Source organism: Scyliorhinus torazame, chromosome 1, assembly GCF_047496885.1.
Source record: "Scyliorhinus torazame isolate Kashiwa2021f chromosome 1, sScyTor2.1, whole genome shotgun sequence".
Lineage (NCBI taxonomy): Eukaryota > Metazoa > Chordata > Chondrichthyes > Carcharhiniformes > Scyliorhinidae > Scyliorhinus > Scyliorhinus torazame.
The window spans coordinates 246,508,537-246,525,758 of record NC_092707.1 but is presented as its reverse complement, the minus strand read 5'-3'; the positions used below and the strand labels follow the sequence as shown (position 1 = coordinate 246,525,758).

General features: G+C 46.8%; 2 non-coding genes and 3 pseudogenes across 2 annotated transcripts; all 5 read left to right on the top strand.

The window, feature by feature from the left end:
- The first annotated feature begins 401 nt into the window (after nucleotides 1-401).
- Nucleotides 402-544, top strand: LOC140430510 (U5 spliceosomal RNA; annotated as a pseudogene).
- Nucleotides 545-6,375: 5,831 nt separating this feature from the next.
- On the top strand, nucleotides 6,376-6,488 carry LOC140430402 (U5 spliceosomal RNA). Its single transcript, XR_011949415.1, has one exon. It is a non-coding gene; the product is annotated as a U5 spliceosomal RNA (small nuclear RNA).
- A 1,324-nt stretch (nucleotides 6,489-7,812) lies between these two features.
- LOC140430478 (U5 spliceosomal RNA) lies at nucleotides 7,813-7,955 on the top strand (annotated as a pseudogene).
- Nucleotides 7,956-14,163: 6,208 nt separating this feature from the next.
- On the top strand, nucleotides 14,164-14,276 carry LOC140430388 (U5 spliceosomal RNA). The gene has a single exon (XR_011949408.1). It is a non-coding gene; the product is annotated as a U5 spliceosomal RNA (small nuclear RNA).
- A 1,323-nt stretch (nucleotides 14,277-15,599) lies between these two features.
- Nucleotides 15,600-15,742, top strand: LOC140430475 (U5 spliceosomal RNA; annotated as a pseudogene).
- The last annotated feature ends 1,480 nt before the right edge of the window (nucleotides 15,743-17,222 follow it).

Here is a 17,222-nt window from a genome sequence, read left to right as displayed (position 1 = left end):
ACTCGGTGAAAGACGCTCTTTGGTCTGCCCAAAACTTGCTGAACTTCCAGTACAAAGAGCTGTTTTCGACCAAGTGCTGCAGACTGGCACATTCCAAGGTCCAGGACTACGTGCTGAGGGACGCGCTCACGCTTGGGGCAGCTGCCGCCAAAGGCGCAATGGGGAAAGACCACTGTGTAAGGTCTTACCAGCAAATGTACACCGAGGGGCGGGTAACAGTGTAAACCCCCCTCGATCTGGGTCATTAACACTCCAATGTATAAAAGAAACATGACAATGCAAATATTTAAGAAGGAATTGTAACGTAAAGAGCGATATCTGTGTAATGTTATCAAAATTGAATGGAAGAAAGCAAGGGAATGTGTAACTCTGATGGAAATGTACAGTCAAGACAATTCAAAATGCTCTGTAATGTTTATGATAGATTTTATGAAGAAAGTATATTTTTTGAAAAAAAAATCTTTTGCCTTTTACTAAAGATTCCCGTGGAGAGGAACACTCAGAGTTTTAATTAATTTTTTGATGCCCTACTTCTGGTGGGGCCTGTTTTAACTCTAAAAACAGAAATGTTGTCAGACTCGGTGAGTGGTGTGTAGTTTTGGAAATCTTTAGTTTGATGTGGCAGAAGTAATACAATTCTGGTGGCATTTCTGCTGTACATATTCTTCATTCTAATACTTCCGCCAATTATTTGAATTGACATAAGCACAGTGGCTAGCACTGCAGATTCACGGCACCAAGGTCCCAGGTTTGATCCTGCCTCTGGGTCACTGTCCGCGTGGAGTTTGCACATTCTCTCTGTGTTTGTGTGGATTTCGCCCCCACAACCCAAAGATGTACAGGGTCTGTGGATTGGCTACGCTAAATTGCCCCTTAATTGGAAAAATGAATTGGGTACTCTAAATTTTTTTTTAAAAAATTGACAGATGAACTTTGCATGTCAAATCTTTCACAGATTTTAATGGGCTCTCTTGCGTTACACAAAGTCTTTAATGCTAACACCAAGTGTCACTCTATGTTGCTCTGTGGTGTTGCAACGAAAATTCTGGATTGTGCCTCGCGCTTTGGTCGGAGAAACGGCAGGAATCCCCGTCTTAAGTCGCATACAGAGAGACAAACATCTCCGGTGGTTTGGTGCCACATTTTGTTTTAAAATGCTCCTTGGTTTCTATGTTAAATATGCGATATACTAATCGCTGTTGTTGTAGAGATGCTATCAAAGAAACTCTCTATCTGGGCGAGACGGAGGAGACACTTTAAAGTGTCTTTCATGGGAGATGGTGATCTCCTGGTCCTGAATTTGTCATACAGGCACCTAGGGGGGACGCAGAGGGCAGCAGCCCCATGCAATTGTCCTACAGGTATGAAGTTCTCTCAGCTTCTTTGAATGGGAGTGTGGGCTGCATGGTGGATGAGCTGACTGGCCATGGCATTGTGATACAGGAAGCCATTCAAGTTGAAGGAGCATAAAAGAATATAGTGGTAGAAGAATGGATTTGGACGGGTCAGGCTCAGTGGGTAGGGCCTGAAATTATGATGATGGTGGATAAGCGGGAGGGGGTGGGGAGAGACCCTCTGTTAGGATAGTTACATGGAACGTGAGGGGGTTGGCAGGCCCAGTGTAGAGGTCGAGGGTGCTTGCACATTTGAAAAGTTTGAAAGCAAATGTGGCAATGTTGCAGGAGACTCACTTGAGGATGAAGGAACAGGGGAGGCTTAGATAGGGCTGAGTTAGCCAGTTGTTCCAGTCAGGCTTCGATAGTAGGGCGTGCTGGTTCTGGTGAATAAAATAGTGAGGTGCCAACTGGAGAACGCTGTGGCAGATCAGGGAGGTAGATACACGATAGTGAAAGGGGCATTGGAAGGGAGGTTGGTGGCATTGGTAAGCGTGTATGGTCCCAACCAGGATGATGCAGCGTTTGTAAAGAAGGTATGTGGGGCCATCCCTGACTTGGATTTACATGAATTGATAGTGGGTGGAGCCTGGAATATGGTGCAGGAGCCAAAATTGGATAGGTCATGACTGCGATTGCTTACTCAGTCGGGTGGGGTGAAGGCATTGGCTGGGCTAATGGTGGAAATGGGAAGAGTGGATCCTTGGAGGTTCTTCCACCAGTGGGAGCGGAAGTATTCTTTCTTCTCTTCAGTTCATAAGGCCTATTCGCAGATAGTTTGTTTGTGGCGTGTAAGTCGGTATTGGACACGGTCAAGAGGTTGGAATATTCGGCAATTGTGATATCGGACCATGCATCACACTGTGTTGATATGGTGTTGGAGAAGGGAATAGTGCAGAGGCGGGGGTGAAGATTGGATGTGGGGCTGTTGGGGGACCGAGGGTTTCGTGATAAGATTGAAAAAGTGATTGTGGAATATGTGAGGTTTAATTGTACGAGTGAGGTCTCGCAGCCAGTGGTATGGGAAGCTTTGAAGGCAGTGGTGAGGGGGGAGGTGATATTGTTTAAGGCAAAGATGGATAAGGAGGAGAGAGTGGAACAACAAAGGTTAATAGATGAGATATTGGAAGTGGATAGGAGGTATGCAGAGGATGTGGCTCCAACACTGTTGGAAAAGAGGAAGGAGTTGCAGGCGAGTTTTGACTGGCAGTCTACGAGGAAGACGATGCGCCAATTGAGGTGGGCGAGGGGGACGGTCCACGAGTATGGAGAGAAGGCAGGACGCATGCTGACAGGTCAACTTCGGAGGGAGGTGGTGGCGAGGGAAATTGATTAGGTGCAGGATAAGAAATGTGATTTACGATGTCCTTTCTGATGGAACCTGCACCATGTTTGTTGAATGCTTGTTCGTTAGTGCTATCGTTCAGTGCTGTGTGTAAACTCGGAAAGTTTTTCACGGCCCCACGTCACCACCCCTTTTGACGCCCAATAGCTGTTAATGGAACAAGTTTGTCCCAGACAATAGTTCAGAGGAACTAGTCTGTCGACAGAACCCGACTCATAGTTGCTCTCCTAATTCGAGAGGCAGCCCCCCACGACGACCACATTCTTACCCATTCTTGCAGGTTGCTCAGGCAGTGGAGAAACGGCATTGGTCCTTGCCCTGCCTGAGGACCCTCCTCTGGTCAGCTACGCTCGGGTAGAGCACATACGGCATTGATCACCGTTCTACCCGGGGATTCCATCCAAATCTTACCCGCTGCAGGCCATACGCACCCCATTTTGGTTCGATTACATTCAAAATTCTTTTGTTTGGTTTCAGCAACCCTTAGGATTGCTTCCCTATGCTATTTACATCCTCAAACACTAGGATGGTAAATGACACAGGCTGCGAGACGGCTCGCAGCATGGCAGTATTTTCTCAGATGTCTTGTCCGAATATTCGGTAAAAAAAAAATGAGGGAATCACACACGGTGACCAACTATAAAGGGAAATTGGCACTAAAAGACAGATATGCTGACATACAAAGATATTAAACAAGTTAGTAACAGAAACTATGCTTGATTCACAGAATTCCTGAAGGACCAGGAAGAAAGATGAGACGAAAAGGAAGAGAAGAGAAGAAAGAATAGAACAATGAAGTCGTCATATGTGTTTTTTGTCGTGATTGTAATTTGTATCCAGTTCTGCGTGAATACGAACACCCTGACCCCAACACCCCCCGGCCGTCAATGATTCACGTTGTCACCAAGGCACCCAGAGCCCAGTGACAAGTAACAACACACCATCATGGTGTGATACGTTTATAACATGGTACTCCCTTTCATACGTAATTGAATCCCTTTTAGTATTGGCGATATGCTGCAGCATCGTCCAGACTATCCACATGAGAAAATGGCGAAGGAGAGCCCACCGCTCTCGCACCCCGGTATACAGGATGAGATCCCCTATTTTCGGTTTTCACCAGGCCCCCGAACCCCTTGATCTACAATAAAGGACATTCGTTTGCGTCATTTTGTGAATAAAGACAACTGAGAGAATGTAAACCTCTGTGCTTGACTGCCAAGCCAGAGAAACTTGTGTTGCTGCTGTTTGTATATTTAAAGTGTTGTAGATTACTTTTGATTGTTTGAGTGAGGATAGTTTATTGAGGATAGTTAGAGGTACCATTTTTTAAATGTTGTAATGCAAGTCCCTGTTGTGACATAGCGTCACTTAGAATTGTTAGTTAAACATTTTCATACATAGTTAGGGTCAGTGTAGAGGCCATGGAAGAGTGCTCGCTGGGTCAGGAAGTGAAGACGACACAGTTATGTGATCCTTCACACTTCGCGTTAGGGATCACAAGGTGGGTGTATAGCCACCTGGATTGGCCACTTCCCGACTTAAAATGAAGGTCCGCAAAGAATGCAGGGAAATTCAGCCAAGCCAGGAAACACTAGCAGGTGCAAAGTTTCCTGTGTATTAGAACTTGCAGAAACCCAGACAGCACTGAAACGCACAGCCAGCTGCATACTAATGAGCGATCCCCGGGAACAATTGAAGCATGTAAGGTGAATAAGGCCAAGTCAGACTCCTCGGCACCAGGAGGAGCCAAGACAAAGGAAGGCCACAGAGGTTAGGACACTTAGGGACCGCCCAGCGATCAGGGAACAGCTCCAGTATTGGAGAAATCGATCCAAGTGATCGGAACCTAGTCCAATCACTTGGAGCCAGATACGGGGTCCACCCCAAACGGCGCGAAGCCCCTGAGGACTATAAAGTAGAGCCCCCAAGTTCAATTTGTCCTTCTTGGCAGGGTCACTCAACAGCTCGAAACAACTCTTGACAGTGACCTGCCTAGAAGCCGCATCAACCAAGTAAGTCTCCAGTCAACGCACGCTATGAGATAGGTGCTACTAGCTACCAGTCTATGCCAGCTTTTGAATCCTGCAGACTCAGAATCGAACGAAAGGCCATTTGTTCCCCCGACCTGGTGGGCCAGTTCCAAGCTAAGTGTAGGTCTTTTAGTGTTAGAGATCGTCTAGTAAGTAGAGTTTTATGCATGAGTAGTGATTGACTGTGTGTAATAAATGTGTTTTGATTTGAAACTTACTAACTGGTGTATTGAGTTATTGATCAGCGCTTGAACTTGAACCTCGTGGTGGTATCATAAAGATACCTGGCGACTCTAGAGCAAAGGTTATAGAAACAGAGCAAATTAAGTAAAGACAGAACGAGCAACGAATTAAGAGCCAACCAAAGTTAGAAACAAGATTTCCAACCTTGCTTTACTATCCCTCTCAAGGTTGAGGTTGTTCACTATATGAGACTTTGGGCTTCCATTGCCTATCTTGTCATAGGAACATAGGAACAGGAGGAGGCCATTCAGTCCCTTGGGCCTGTCCCACCATTTAATGAGATCATCGCTGATCTGTGGCCAAACTCCATGGCCGGGATTGTTAAAAGGGCGGCTAAGTGTTGACGGTGGTGTACCCGCTGATGTGTTTCACGCAGGTGCCATCGCGCCTCTTGGCCCAGCGACTCCATGGCCCACATGGGGCCAGCACGGCGCCGGAGTATTCCACGCAGCTCTGGCTGCTGATATGCTGCCCTGCATATCATATCCACATGGTGGGCCCACACAGCGGACTGGCGTGGAAGAAGGTAGGCCACCACCAGATGGGTCATGACCCCTGATCGCGGGTCTGGCCGTCGTGAAGGCCCCCCGGAGAAGCATGCCGGCGGGAAGTCGGCTGGTCGACCGCAGAGAATCGCCGCAGGGGCCTCTTTCAACGCCCCCGACTGGCGCCGCATCGACTGTGCGCTCGCGACTAGCGTCAATTCTCCAATCACCGGAGGTTCACGTCCCGGCGTCGGACCCGATCGCGGGTCCGACACTCCATTAAACGCCCGTGCGCCGAACGCGATTTCGGAGCGGAGGTTCAGAGAATCCCGGCCCATATACCTGCCTTGGGTCCATATCCCTTAAAATCTTTGCTCAGCACAAGTCTATCTACCTCAGATTTAAAATCAACAACTTTTCTAGATTCGACCGCTGTTTGTGGGGGAGAGGTCTAAACCTCGACCACCTTTTGTGTAAAGAAGTGCTTCATAGTGTCTCTCCTGAATGGTTTAGTCCTAACTTTTCGACTTGTCTTGGGAGATTGAATTGCAAAATCATTTGGGAAGTACAAAGAGTTTGAGAAAAGCAATGAAAACCGCCTGAGCAGCAGAGTGCCCACAATCTTGCAGCTCCTCTTCTCCGGGAAGTGCCAGATAGGCCCCGCCCACTCATCTACATAACTTAAATTCTGTACGAAAGCTCAAGACTTATTCCTCTTTCTGTAAACATTAACGGGTTGCAGTTAAATATGAAAATCTATATCAATTCAATGGTTCATACTACGGTGCGGATGTTGAGTGGCAGTGTGTGAAGTCAGTGTGATGTTAAAGAGCTCCATACGAGGTGGGTAATGAGTAAGTTTGATGTATATGTTAGAGCTCTGGTTTCTCTTCAAATCGTATAAATCTTTCGCCTTTTACTAAAGATTTCCGTGGAAAGGAGCACTCAGGGTTTTAATTAATTTTTTGTGGCCCTGCTTTTGTGGGGCTGATTTAAAGTTAAAAAACAGATTGCCCTTGTTTTCGTTGGCCCCGTTTACATTACTTTGTGATTATACTGGAACATGTGCATTAGAGGCTGCACTTTAACTCTCCTACTTGAGGTGTAATGCCTCTTTACAAATATTTTTTTAAAAAATGTCTGATTCCTTTTTTCCCCAATGAAGGGGCAATTCAGCGTGGCCAATTCACCACCCTGCACATCTTTGGGTTGTGGGGGTCAAACACCAGGAGAAACTGACCCAAAATGTCACATCATCATCATAGACTCCCGACAGTGCTGAAGGAGGCTATTTGGCCCATCTCAGTCCCCACCTACCCTTCAAAAGACTGACCCTAAGATATACAATATATTATAATTATATGCTAATCATTTGGCCTAAATGTATTTCCAAATTTGCAGATGTTAAAAAGTGGGTGGGAGGGTGAACTGTGAGGACGATGCAGAACATTTCAGTGGGATTTGGACGGGCTGGGTGTGTGGGCATTTGTTTGGTAGATGCAGTTAAATGTGAGGTGATCCGCTTTGGTCGGAAAAATAAAAGGCAGATTATTATTTGAATGGGTGTAAATTGAGAGAATAAGAGGCTCAGCGATACCTTGGAAACTACAAACAAGCACCAAGACCTAGCTTGGCTGGTGGTGACAAGAACTCTTCCCCCCCTCACATTCTTAATGTGCACTCGAAGGCTCTGCGCTGTTGCGTGCTGCCCTCGGAGTGGCTGTGGGGGAAATGAGACGGTCATCTACATCCTTCTGGAATGTGCCTTTGCAAATAAGGTCTGGAGAGAGATGCAGTGGTATTTGTCAAGGTTCAGCCCGAGCAGCTCTGTTACACAGGACTCAGTGCACTACGGACTGTTTCCAGGGACACACACCGAGACAAACATCAACTGCTGCTGGAAGGTCATCAACTCGGTGAAAGACGCTCTTTGGTCTGCCCAAAACTTGCTGAACTTCCAGTACAAAGAGCTGTTTTCGACCAAGTGCTGCAGACTGGCACATTCCAAGGTCCAGGACTACGTGCTGAGGGACGCGCTCACGCTTGGGGCAGCTGCCGCCAAAGGCGCAATGGGGAAAGACCACTGTGTAAGGTCTTACCAGCAAATGTACACCGAGGGGCGGGTAACAGTGTAAACCCCCCTCGATCTGGGTCATTAACACTCCAATGTATAAAAGAAACATGACAATGCAAATATTTAAGAAGGAATTGTAACGTAAAGAGCGATATCTGTGTAATGTTATCAAAATTGAATGGAAGAAAGCAAGGGAATGTGTAACTCTGATGGAAATGTACAGTCAAGACAATTCAAAATGCTCTGTAATGTTTATGATAGATTTTATGAAGAAAGTATATTTTTTGAAAAAAAAATCTTTTGCCTTTTACTAAAGATTTCCGTGGAGAGGAACACTCAGAGTTTTAATTAATTTTTTGATGCCCTACTTCTGGTGGGGCCTGTTTTAACTCTAAAAACAGAAATGTTGTCAGACTCGGTGAGTGGTGTGTAGTTTTGGAAATCTTTAGTTTGATGTGGCAGAAGTAATACAATTCTGGTGGCATTTCTGCTGTACTTATTCTTCATTCTACTACTTCCGCCAATTATTTGAATTGACATAAGCACAGTGGCTAGCACTGCAGATTCACGGCACCAAGGTCCCAGGTTTGATCCTGCCTCTGGGTCACTGTCCGCGTGGAGTTTGCACATTCTCTCTGTGTTTGTGTGGATTTCGCCCCCACAACCCAAAGATGTGCAGGGTCTGTGGATTGGCTACGCTAAATTGCCCCTTAATTGGAAAAATGAATTGGGTACTCTAAATTTTTTTTTAAAAAATTGACAGATGAACTTTGCATGTCAAATCTTTCACAGATTTTAATGGGCTCTCTTGCGTTACACAAAGTCTTTAATGCTAACACCAAGTGTCACTCTATGTTGATCTGTGGTGTTGCAACGAAAATTCTGGATTGTGCCTCGTGCTTTGGTCGGAGAAACGGCAGGAATCCCCGTCTTAAGTCGCATACAGAGAGACAAACATCTCCGGTGGTTTGGTGCCACATTTTGTTTTAAAATGCTCCTTGGTTTCTATGTTAAATATGCGATATACTAATCGCTGTTGTTGTAGAGATGCTATCAAAGAAACTCTCTATCTGGGCGAGACGGAGGAGACACTTTAAAGTGTCTTTCATGGGAGATGGTGACCTCCTGGTCCTGAATTTGTCATACAGGCACCTAGGGGGGACGCAGAGGGCAGCAGCCCCATGCAATTGTCCTACAGGTATGAAGTTCTCTCAGCTTCTTTGAATGGGAGTGTGGGCTGCATGGTGGATGAGCTGACTGGCCATGGCATTGTGATACAGGAAGCCATTCAAGTTGAAGGAGCATAAAAGAATATAGTGGTAGAAGAATGGATTTGGACGGGTCAGGCTCAGTGGGTAGGGCCTGAAATTATGATGATGGTGGATAAGCGGGAGGGGGTGGGGAGAGACCCTCTGTTAGGATAGTTACATGGAACGTGAGGGGGTTGGCAGGCCCAGTGTAGAGGTCGAGGGTGCTTGCACATTTGAAAAGTTTGAAAGCAAATGTGGCAATGTTGCAGGAGACTCACTTGAGGATGAAGGAACAGGGGAGGCTTAGATAGGGCTGAGTTAGCCAGTTGTTCCAGTCAGGCTTCGATACTAGGGCGTGCTGGTTCTGGTGAATAAAAGAGTGAGGTGCCAACTGGAGAATGCTGTGGCAGATCAGGGAGGTAGATACATGATAGTGAAAGGGGCATTGGAAGGGAGGTTGGTGGCATTGGTAAGCGTGTATGGTCCCAACCAGGATGATGCAGCGTTTGTAAAGAAGGTATGTGGGGCCATCCCTGACTTGGATTTACATGAATTGATAGTGGGTGGAGCCTGGAATATGGTGCAGGAGCCAAAATTGGATAGGTCATGACTGCGATTGCTTACTCAGTCGGGTGGGGTGAAGGCATTGGCTGGGCTAATGGTGGAAATGGGAAGAGTGGATCCTTGGAGGTTCTTCCACCAGTGGGAGCGGAAGTATTCTTTCTTCTCTTCAGTTCATAAGGCCTATTCGCAGATAGTTTGTTTGTGGTGTGTAAGTCGGTATTGGACACGGTCAAGAGGTTGGAATATTCGGCAATTGTGATATCGGACCATGCATCACACTGTGTTGATATGGTGTTGGAGAAGGGAATAGTGCAGAGGCGGGGGTGAAGATTGGATGTGGGGCTGTTGGGGGACCGAGGGTTTCGTGATAAGATTGAAAAAGTGATTGTGGAATATGTGAGGTTTAATTGTACGAGTGAGGTCTCGCAGCCGGTGGTATGGGAAGCTTTGAAGGCAGTGGTGAGGGGGGAGGTGATATTGTTTAAGGCAAAGATGGATAAGGAGGAGAGAGTGGAACAACAAAGGTTAATAGTTGAGATATTGGAAGTGGATAGGAGGTATGCAGAGGATGTGGCTCCAACACTGTTGGAAAAGAGGAAGGAGTTGCAGGCGAGTTTTGACTGGCAGTCTACGAGGAAGACGATGCGCCAATTGAGGTGGGCGAGGGGGACGGTCCACGAGTATGGAGAGAAGGCAGGACGCATGCTGACAGGTCAACTTCGGAGGGAGGTGGTGGCGAGGGAAATTGATTAGGTGCAGGATAAGAAATGTGATTTACGATGTCCTTTCTGATGGAACCTGCACCATGTTTGTTGAATGCTTGTTCGTTAGTGCTATCGTTCAGTGCTGTGTGTAAACTCGGAAAGTTTTTCACGGCCCCACGTCACCACCCCTTTTGACGCCCAATAGCTGTTAATGGAACAAGTTTGTCCCAGACAATAGTTCAGAGGAACTATTGTCAAGGGCAGCACGGTAGCACAAGTGATAAGCACTGTGGCTTCACAGCGCCAGGGTCCCAGGTTCGATTCCCGGCTTGGGTCACTGTCTGTGAGGAGTCTGCACGTTCTCCCCATGTCTGCGTGGGTTTCCTCCGGGTGCTCCGGTTTCCTCCCACAGTCCAAAGACGTGCAGGTAAGGTGGATTGGCCATGATAAATTGCCCTTAGTGACCAAAAAAAGGTTAGGAGGGGTTATTGGGTTATACGGGGATGGGGTGGAAGTGAGGGCTTATGTGGGTCGGTGCAGACTCGATGGGCCGAATGGCCTCCTTCTGCACTGTATGTTCTATGTAATCTATGTAATCTATGTAAAAAACTAGTCTGTCGACAGAACCCGACTCATAGTTGCTCTCCTAATTCGAGAGGCAGCCCCCCACGACGACCACATTCTTACCCATTCTTGCAGGTTGCTCAGGCAGTGGAGAAACGGCATTGGTCCTTGCCCTGCCTGAGGACCCTCCTCTGGTCAGCTACGCTCGGGTAGAGCACATACGGCATTGATCACCGTTCTACCCGGGGATTCCATCCAAATCTTACCCGCTGCGGCCCATACGCACCCCATTTTGGCTCGATTACATTCAAAATTCTTTTGTTTGGTTTCAGCAACCCTTAGGATTGCTTCCCTATGCTATTTACATCCTCAAACACTAGGATGGTAAATGACACAGGCTGCGAGACGGCTCGCAGCATGGCAGTATTTTCTTAGATGTCTTGTCCGAATATTCGGTAAAAAAAAAAATGAGGGAGTCACACACGGTGACCAACTATAAAGGGAAATTGGCACTAAAAGACAGATATGCTAACATACAAAGATGTTAAACAAGTTAGTAACAGAAACTATGCTTGATTCACAGAATTCCTGAAGGACCAGGAAGAAAGATGAGACGAAAAGGAAGAGAAGAGAAGAAAGAATAGAACAATGAAGTCGTCATACGTGTTTTTTGTCGTTATTGTAATTTGTATCCAGTTCTGCGCGAATGCGAACCCCCTGACCCCAACCCGCCCCCCCCCCCCCCCCCCCCCCCCGGCCGTCAATGATTCACTTCCCCAAGGCACCCAGAGCCCAGTGACAAGTAACAACACACCATCATGGTGTGATACGTTTATAACATGGTTCTCCCTTTCATACGTAATTGAATCCCTTTTAGTATTGGCGATATGCTGCAGCATCGTGCAGACTATCCGCATGAGAAAATGGCGAAGGAGAGCCCACCGCTCTCGCACCCCGGTATACAGGATGAGATCCCCTATTTTCGGTTTTCACCAGGCCCCCGAACCCCTTGATCTACAATAAAGGACATTCGTTTGCGTCATTTTGTGAATAAAGACAACTGAGAGAATGTAAACCTCTGTGCTTGACTGCCAAGCCAGAGAAACTTGTGTTGCTGCTGTTTGTATATTTAAAGTGTTGTAGATTACTTTTGATTGTTTGAGTGAGGATAGTTTATTGAGGATAGTTAGAGGTACCATTTTTTAAATGTTGTAATGCAAGTCCCTGTTGTGACATAGCGTCACTTAGAATTGTTAGTTAAACATTTTCATACATAGTTAGGGTCAGTGTAGAGGCCATGGAAGAGTGCTCGCTGGGTCAGGAAGTGAAGACGACACAGTTATGTGATCCTTCACACTTCGCGTTAGGGATCACAAGGTGGGTGTATAGCCACCTGGATTGGCCACTTCCCGACTTAAAATGGAGGTCCGCAAAGAATGCAGGGAAATTCAGCCAAGCCAGGAAAAACTAGCAGGTGCAAAGTTTCCTGTGTATTAGAACTTGCAGAAACCCAGACAGCACTGAAACTCACAGCCATCTGCATACTAATGAGCGATCCCCGGGAACAATTGAAGCATGAAGGTGAATAAGGCCAAGTCAGACTCCTCGGCACCAGGAGGAGCCAAGACAAAGGAAGGCCACAGAGGTTAGGACACTTAGGGACCGCCCAGCGATCAGGAAACAGCTCCAGTATTGGAGAAATCTATCCAAGTGATCGGAACCTAGTCCAATCACTTGGAGCCAGATACGGGGTCCACCCCAAACGGCGCGAAGCCCCTGAGGACTATAAAGTAGAGCCCCCAAGTTCAATTTGTCCTTCTTGGCAGGGTCACTCAAAAGCTCGAAACAACTCTTGACAGTGACCTGCCTAGAAGCCGCATCAACCAAGTAAGTCTCCAGTCAACGCACGCTATGAGATAGGTGCTACTAGCTACCAGTCTATGCCAGCTTTTGAATCCTGCAGACTCAGAATCGAACGGAAGGCCATTTGTTCCCCCCACCTGGTGGGCCAGTTCCAAGCTAAGTGTAGGCCTTTTAGTGTTAGAGATCGTCTAGTAAGTAGAGTTTTATGCATGAGTAGTGATTGACTGTGTGTAATAAATGTGTTTTGATTTGAAACTTACTAACTGGTGTATTGAGTTATTGATCAGCGCTTGAACTTGAACCTCGTGGCGGTATCATAAAGATACCTGGCGACTCTAGAGCAAAGGTTATAGAAACAGAGCAAATTAAGTAAAGACACAACGAGCAACGAATTAAGAGCCAACCAAAGTTAGAAACAAGATTTCCAACCTTGCTTTACTATCCCGCTCAAGGTTGAGGTTGTTCACTATATGAGACTTTGGGCTTCCATTGCCTATCTTGTCATAGGAACATAGGAACAGGAGGAGGCCATTCAGTCCCTTGGGCCTGTCCCACCATTTAATGAGATCATCGCTGATCTGTGGCCAACTCCATGGCCGGGATTGTTAAAAGGGCGGCTAAGTGTTGACGGCGGTGTACCTGCTGATGTGTTTCACGCCGGTGCCATCGCGCCTCTTGGCCCAGCGACTCCATGGCCCACATGGGGCCAGCACGGCGCCGGAGTAGTCCACGCAGCTCCGGCTGCTGATATGCTGCCCTGCATATCATATCCACATGGTGGGCCCACACAGCGGGCTGGCGTGGAAGAAGGTAGGCCACCACCAGATGGGTCATGACCCCTGATCGCGGGTCTGGCCGTCGTGAAGGCCCCCCGGAGAAGCATGCCGGCGGGAAGTCGGCTGGTCGACCGCGGAGAATCGCCGCAGGGGCCTCTTTCAACGCCCCCGACTGGCGCCGCATCGACTGTGCGCTCGCGACTAGCGTCAATTCTCCAATCACCGGAGGTTCACGTCCCGGCGTCGGACCCGATCGCGGGTCTGACGCCCCATTAAACGCCCGTGCGCCGAACGCGGTTTCGGAGCGGCGGTTCAGAGAATCCCGGCCCATATACCTGCCTTGGGTCCATATCCCTTAATATCTTTGCTCAGCACAAGTCTATCTACCTCAGATTTAAAATCAACAACTTTTCTAGATTCGACCGCTGTTTGTGGGGGAGAGGTCTAAACCTCGACCACCTTTTGTGTAAAGAAGTGCTTCATAGAGTCTCTCCTGAATGGTTTAGTCCTAGCTTTTCGACTTGTCCTGGGAGATTGAATTGCAAAATCATTTGGGAAGTACAAAGAGTTTGAGAAAAGCAATGAAAACCTCCTGAGCAGCAGAGTGCCCACAATCTTGCAGCTCCTCTTCTCCGGGAAGTGCCAGATAGGCCCCGCCCACTCATCTACATAACTTAAATTCTGTACGAAAGCTCAAGACTTATTCCTCTTTCTGTAAACATTAACGGGTTGTAGTTAAATATGAAAATCTATATCAATTCAATGGTTCATTCTACGGTGCGGATGTTGAGTGGCAGTGTGTGAAGTCAGTGTGATGTTAAAGAGCTCCATACGAGGTGGGTAGTGAGTAAGTTTGATATGAATGTCAGTACTCTGGTTTCTCTTCAAATCGTATAAATCTTTCGCCTTTTACTAAAGATTTCCGTGGAGAGCAGCACTCAGGGTTTTAATTAATTTTTTGTGGCCCTGCTTCTGTGGGGCTGATTTAAAGTTAAAAAACAGATTGCCCTTGTTTTCGTTGGCCCCGTTTACATTACTTTGTGATTATACTGGAACATGTGCATTAGAGGCTGCACTTTAAGTCTCCTACTAGAGGTGTAATGCCTCTTCACAAATATTTTTTTTTAAAATGTCTGATTCCTTTTTTCCCCAATGAAGGGGCAATTCAGCGTGGCCAATTCACCACCCTGCACATCTTTGGGTTGTGGGGGTCAAACACCAGGAGAAACTGACCCAAAATGTCACATCATCATCATAGACTCCCGACAGTGCTGAAGGAGGCTATTTGGCCCATCTCAGTCCCCACCTACCCTTCAAAAGACTGACCCTAAGATATACAATATATTATAATTATATGCTAATCATTTGGCCTAAATGTATTTCCAAATTTGCAGATGTTAAAAAGTGGGTGGGAGGGTGAACTGTGAGGACGATGCAGAACATTTCAGTGGGATTTGGACGGGCTGGGTGTGTGGGCATTTGTTTGGTAGATGCAGTTAAATGTGAGGTGATCCGCTTTGGTCGGAAAAATAAAAGGCAGATTATTATTTGAATGGGTGTAAATTGAGAGAATAAGAAGCTCAGCGATACCTTGGAAACTACAAACAAGCACCAAGACCTAGCTTGGCTGGTGGTGACAAGAACTCTTCCCCCCTCACATTCTTAACGTGCACTCGAAGGCTCTGCGCTGTTGCGTGCTGCCCTCGGAGTGGCTGTGGGGGAAATGAGACGGTCATCTACATCCTTCTGGAATGTGCCTTTGCAAATAAGGTCTGGAGAGAGATGCAGTGGTATTTGTCAAGGTTCAGCCCGAGCAGCTCTGTGACACAGGACTCAGTGCACTACGGACTGTTTCCAGGGACACACACCGAGACAAACATCAACTGCTGCTGGAAGGTCATCAACTCGGTGAAAGACGCTCTTTGGTCTGCCCAAAACTTGCTGAACTTCCAGTACAAAGAGCTGTTTTCGACCAAGTGCTGCAGACTGGCACATTCCAAGGTCCAGGACTACGTGCTGAGGGACGCGCTCACGCTTGGGGCAGCTGCCGCCAAAGGCGCAATGGGGAAAGACCACTGTGTAAGGTCTTACCAGCAAATGTACACCGAGGGGCGGGTAACAGTGTAAACCCCCCTCGATCTGGGTCATTAACACTCCAATGTATAAAAGAAACATGACAATGCAAATATTTAAGAAGGAATTGTAACGTAAAGAGCGATATCTGTGTAATGTTATCAAAATTGAATGGAAGAAAGCAAGGGAATGTGTAACTCTGATGGAAATGTACAGTCAAGACAATTCAAAATGCTCTGTAATGTTTATGATAGATTTTATGAAGAAAGTATATTTTTTGAAAAAAAAATCTTTTGCCTTTTACTAAAGATTTCCGTGGAGAGGAACACTCAGAGTTTTAATTAATTTTTTGATGCCCTACTTCTGGTGGGGCCTGTTTTAACTCTAAAAACAGAAATGTTGTCAGACTCGGTGAGTGGTGTGTAGTTTTGGAAATCTTTAGTTTGATGTGGCAGAAGTAATACAATTCTGGTGGCATTTCTGCTGTACATATTCTTCATTCTAATACTTCCGCCAATTATTTGAATTGACATAAGCACAGTGGCTAGCACTGCAGATTCACGGCACCAAGGTCCCAGGTTTGATCCTGCCTCTGGGTCACTGTCCGCGTGGAGTTTGCACATTCTCTCTGTGTTTGTGTGGATTTCGCCCCCACAACCCAAAGATGTGCAGGGTCTGTGGATTGGCTACGCTAAATTGCCCCTTAATTGGAAAAATGAATTGGGTACTCTAAATTAAAAAAAAAAAAATTGACAGATGAACTTTGCATGTCAAATCTTTCACAGATTTTAATGGGCTCTCTTGCGTTACACAAAGTCTTTAATGCTAACACCAAGTGTCACTCTATGTTGATCTGTGGTGTTGCAACGAAAATTCTGGATTGTGCCTCGCGCTTTGGTCGGAGAAACGGCAGGAATCCCCGTCTTAAGTCGCATACAGAGAGACAAACATCTCCGGTGGTTTGGTGCCACATTTTGTTTTAAAATGCTCCTTGGTTTCTATGTTAAATATGCGATATACTAATCGCTGTTGTTGTAGAGATGCTATCAAAGAAACTCTTTATCTGGGCGAGACGGAGGAGACACTTTAAAGTGTCTTTCATGGGAGATGGTGACCTCCTGGTCCTGAATTTGTCATACAGGCACCTAGGGGGGACGCAGAGGGCAGCAGCCCCATGCAATTGTCCTACAGGTATGAAGTTCTCTCAGCTTCTTTGAATGGGAGTGTGGGCTGCATGGTGGATGAGCTGACAGGCCATGGCATTGTGATACAGGAAGCCATTCAAGTTGAAGGAGCATAAAAGAATATAGTGGTAGAAGGATGGATTTGGACGGGTCAGGCTCAGTGGGTAGGGCCTGAAATTATGATGATGGTGGATAAGCGGGAGGGGGTGAGGAGAGACCCTCTGTTAGGATAGTTACATGGAACGTGAGGGGGTTGGCAGGCCCAGTGTAGAGGTCGAGGGTGCTTGCACATTTGAAAAGTTTGAAAGCAAATGTGGCAATGTTGCAGGAGACTCACTTGAGGATGAAGGAACAGGGGAGGCTTAGATAGGGCTGAGTTAGCCAGTTGTTCCAGTCAGGCTTCGATAGTAGGGCGTGCTGGTTCTGGTGAATAAAAGAGTGAGGTTCCAACTGGAGAACGCTGTGGCAGATCAGGGAGGTAGATACATGATAGTGAAAGGGGCATTGGAAGGGAGGTTGGTGGCATTGGTAAGCGTGTATGGTCCCAACCAGGATGATGCAGCGTTTGTAAAGAAGGTATGTGGGGCCATCCCTGACTTGGATTTACATGAATTGATAGTGGGTGGAGCCTGGAATATGGTGCAGGAGCCAAAATTGGATAGGTCATGAC